Here is a 5216-nt window from a genome sequence, read left to right as displayed (position 1 = left end):
TTTTATTCTAGCCATTCTAGTGAGTGTGAAGCGGTATCTCACTGTGATTTTGATTCCTATTTCTTTTATGTCTAATTATGTTGAGTACCCTAGGGCCTATTGGTCATTTATATATCTTTGGAGAAATGTGTGTTCAGGGCTGTTGCCCATTTTTTACTCTGTTTTTCGTGTTGTTGTTTTTGTTTTTGTTTGTTTGTTTGTTTTTTGTCTTTTTAAGGTGAGATTTTAAGAGTCGTTGATGTATCATGGGTGCTAGTTCCCTATCAGGTATATAATTTGTATATATTTCCTCTCATGCTGTGGGTTTTCTCTTCACTTTCTTAATAGTGTTTTTGGAATCACAAAAGTTCTTCATTTTGAAGTTCAATTTATCTATTTTTTTGTGTTGCTTGTGGTTTTGGTGTCATATTTAAGAAGTTACTATCAAATCCAAGCTTATGAAGATTTCCCCCTATGTTTTAACCTAAGAGTTTCATAGTTTTCACTATTGCATTTAGGTATTTTATCCATATTTATGCTAATTTTTGTATATGGTGTGAGGAAAGGATCCAACTTCTTTTTTTGTTTGTTTGTTTACATATGGATATCCAGCTGTCCCAGCATCTTTTGTTGAAGAACCTATCCTTTTCCCATTGAATAGTCTGAGCAACCTTAAAAAAATTGATAGAGCTATGGGTTTATGTGTGGGCTTTCAGTTCTGTTCCATTGTTCTATGTGTCTATCCTTATGCCAGTAACACACTGTTTTCATTACTCTAGTTTTGTACTCAGTTTCGCAATAGGAAAATATGAGTTCTCCAACTTTGGTTTTTTGTTTGTTTGTTTTCCCCCAAGGTTGTTTCAGCTGTTCTTGGTTGGTTGAATTTCCACACAGTTCTAATTTTTTTAGAACAAGCTGGTCAATTTTTGCAAAACTGTCTTCTGGGATGTGGGCAGGATTGCACTGAAACTTTAATTTGGGGAATATTACCATCTTAACAACACTAAAACTTCCAACCCATGAACACAAAATATCTTTCCATTTATTTAGATCTTAAATTTCTGCCATGATCTTTTGTAGATTTCAGTGTACATGCTTTACACTGTATTTGCTAAATTTATTCCCACATATTTTATTCTTTTGGATGCTCATGTAAATGGAACTGCTTTCTTAAATTTATTTTCAGGTTGTTCATTGATAGTGCGTAGAAATGTAATTGAATTTTGTATATTGATCTTACGTCCTGCAATTTTGCTAAACTTATTTATTGCTCCAGTAGTTTTTTGTTTGTTTGTATTTTATTTAGTTTTTTAGTGGATTACTCAGGATTTTGTAAATACAAGATCATGTCTCCTGAAAATACAGGGAGTTTTACTTCTTCCGTTTTTTTTGTGAATGCCTTTTATTTCTTTCTCTTGCCTAATTGTTCTGGCTAAAACCTCCACTATAATATTGAATAGAACTGGTGAGAATGGGCAACCAGACTTCCTCCTGATCTTAGGGGGAAGGACAATATTCATTCTTTCACCGTTAAGCATTAAGTTAGCTGTGAGTTTTTCATAAATGTCCTTTATCACGTTGAGAAACTTCTCTTGTATTTTGATCATGAATGAGTATTTCATTGTCAACTACTTTTTTGTATTAATTGAGATGATTATGTCTTTTTTGTTTTATATAATATGATATATTACATTAACTGAGAAGAAGATGTATTTATTCTTCTTTTGTTTGGTGGAGTGTTTTATAAATATCTGTTGGGTCTAGTGGATTTACAATATTTAAGTCTCTGTTTCCTTTCTGATCATCTGTCTAGTTATTCTAGCCATTATTAAAAGTAGGTAGTTGAAGTCCAACTACTATTGTTGAATTCTCTATTGCTCCCTTCAGTTCTGTCAGTTTGTGCTTCATGATCTGTGACTCTCTTGTTAGATTCATACATGTTTATAATTGTTATAACTTTTGGATCAATTGATCCTTTTATTATTGTAAAATATCTTTGTTTTTAGTAACAGTTTTTGTCTTAAAGTCTGTATTAGTTTCCTAGGGCTTCCATCACAAATTGAGTGGTTTAAAATAATAGAAATCTATTTTCTCAGAGTTCTGGAGGTTGGAAATTTAAAATCAATGTATCAGGAAAGCCATTTGCCTCTTCCTAGCATCTGGTGGTTGGCGCCAATCCTGTGCTTATATTGGCTTGGGTATGTATTACTCTCATCTCTACCTCTATCATCACATGACATTTTTTTCTCTGTGTCTCTGTCCAACTTTCCCTCTTCTTAAAAGAACACCAGTCATTGAATTAAGGCCCATTCTAATTCAGTATAGCCTCATCATAACTTGATTTGCAAAGGCATTATTTCAAAATAAGTTGACATTCACTGATTTCAACTGGACATGAGTTTTGGGAAGACACTATTTAACCCAGTACAGTCTATTTTGTCTGATATTAATAGAGCTACTCTAGCTCTCTATTGGTTACTGTTTACACAGTTTATCTTTTGCCATTCTTTTATTTTGACCCATTTATGCTTTTGATACTCATATATCTCTTGTACACAACATATACTTGGATCATTTAAACAAATCTATTCTATCAATCTCAGCTATTTAATTGAAGCCTTTAGTCCATTTAAATTTAATTTAATTACTCATAAAATAAGATATATATATATATATATATATGCCATTATCCATTTGTTTTCTTATGTCTTCTTTTTTCTCTATTCCTTCATTACTGACGTTTTTATGTTAAAAAGTATTTTTATAGTGCCATTTAATTCCCATGTGCTTTCTTTTACTATAATTTATTTAATTTTTTAAATTGTGGCCCTGAGGATTACAATTAACATCTTAATATATAGCAATCCAATTCAGATTAATACCACCTTAATTTCAATAGTATACAAATATTGCTCCTTTATGATTCTATTTCTTCCTCCCTTCTTTGTGTTGGTATTGTCATATGAACTACATCTATATAAATGTTATAACCTAAAACACAGTTTTTAAAAATTATTTCTTTATGTAGGTGTCTTTTAAATAAGACAGGAGAAAAAAAAGGGACAAACAAAACACATTAATGCTGTATTTTATATTAGCATGTGTGGTTACCTTTATCAGTCTTTCTATTTCTTCATGTGAATTTTACTTATTGTTTAGTGTTTTTTTCATTTCAGTCTGAAAGACTCCATCTATTACTTTCTGTAAGGAAGGTGTATAAGGGACTAACTCATTTGGTTTTTCTTTATGGGAATGTCTTATTTCTCCTTCATTTTAAAAAAGATTTTATTGGGGAGTTGGGGAAGGGGAACAGCATTGGGGAATTGGGGAAAGGGAAGAGACAAGATGCTGTCATTTTGTTCTTCAGTCTAGTTGTGGAGCACGTCACCTCACTGGCCCATGTTGGCTTCGTGATCATTGTGCTCTTCTTGGCTTAGGCAGATCGGTCACCGGCCATTGGATGGCCACTTACGGTGGCTCACAGTAGCTTACACTGGCTGCTGGCTACTCACGCTGGCTGCTGGCCACTAACGGTAGCTTATGGCAGCCCACTGTAACCCCACTACAGCCTACGCCATCACCGGTGACTCATGGCAGTCCAAATCTAGGGCGAGCTGTTGTTCACCACCTTAGCTGTGGAGGGCACAGCATCACTGGCCCATGTGGGATCCGAACCAGTGGCCCTGCTGCTCAGGACTTGCACTCCCAAGCCAGCTCTTAACCAACAAGCCACTAGGCCGGCCCTCTCCTTCATTTTTGAAGGACAATCTCATTAAATTGTCATTCTTAGTTAAGAGTTTCTTCTTTTAACATTCTGCTTATATCATCTGACTTCCTGCTAGCCTCCATTTCTGAAGAGGAATGAACTGTTAATTGTATTGAAAACTCTTGTATACACTGAGTCACTTCTCTCTTGACACATTCAGGATTCACTGCCTTTAAAATAAAAAAGATGAAACTGGGCCACCTCCTTATGCTATATATGAGAACAAATTAAAAATTGATTAAAGACTTAGATGTAATACCTGAAACCATAAAACTCATAGAAGAAAAACCAGGGAGTAAATTTGCAGACATTATCCTGAGCAATATTTTTACTGATATATTCCCTTGGGCAAGGGAAGTAAAAGAAAAAAATCAACATATGGAATTACATCAAACATAAAAGTTTCTTCACAGCAAAGAAAACCATCAATAAAACAAAAAGGCAGCCTATCGAATGGGAGAAGATATTTTCAATGACATATCTGATAAAGGGTTAACATCCAAAATGTATGAAACACTCATTGAACTCAACACTAAAAAAACAAACAACCCAATTAAAAAGTGGGCAGAAGATATGAAGAGACCTTTCTCTAAAGATGACATACAGATGGCCAACAGAAATATGAAAAAACATTCAACCTCACTAATCATTAGAGAAATGCAAATAAAAACCACAATGAGATACCACTTCACTCTGGTCAGAATGGCTATCACCAATAAATCAACAAACAACAAGTGCTGGCGAGGCTGTGGAGAAAAGGGATCCCTGGTTCACTCTTGGTGGGACTGCAGACTGGTGCAGCTATTATGGAAATCAGTATGGAGGTATCTCAAAAAACTGAAAATGGAACTATCTTATGAACCAGCAATTCCACACTTAGGTATCTATCCAGAGAAACCCAAGACACTAAGTCAAGAAAATATATGCACCCCTATGTTTATTGCAGCACTATTTACAATAGCCAAGACTTGGAAACAACCAAAATGCCCATTGGTAGACGACTGGATTAAGAAATTGTGGTACATTTATTCAATGGAGCATTACTCTGCTATAAAGAAGAATGAAATCTTACCATTTGCAACTATATGAATGGACCTAGAGAACATTATGCTAAGTGAAATAAGTCAGATGAAGAAAGACAAATACCATATTATCTCACTTATATGTGGAATCTAAAGAACTGAATAAATGAGCAAAGAAAACAAATAGTCTCAGAGATAAAGAGGAAAAACTCATGGTTGTTAGATGAGAGGGGAGTGGGGATGAGGGAGAAGGAGAAGGAGAAATAATTAGACAGCATAAATAACTAACTACAATATTGCCACAGGGATATGAAAGACAGTTTGGGGAACATAATTAATAATGTTATAAATGTTTTGTAGGATGTCAGATGGGCACTTGTCGTATTAGGGAGACCACTTCATAGACAGTGTAGATACCTGACCACTGCGCTGTACACCTAAAGCTGAAG

Source organism: Hipposideros armiger, unplaced genomic scaffold (assembly GCF_001890085.2).
Source record: "Hipposideros armiger isolate ML-2016 unplaced genomic scaffold, ASM189008v1 scaffold_630, whole genome shotgun sequence".
NCBI lineage: Eukaryota > Metazoa > Chordata > Mammalia > Chiroptera > Hipposideridae > Hipposideros > Hipposideros armiger.
Note: the sequence above shows the minus strand (reverse complement) of the source record.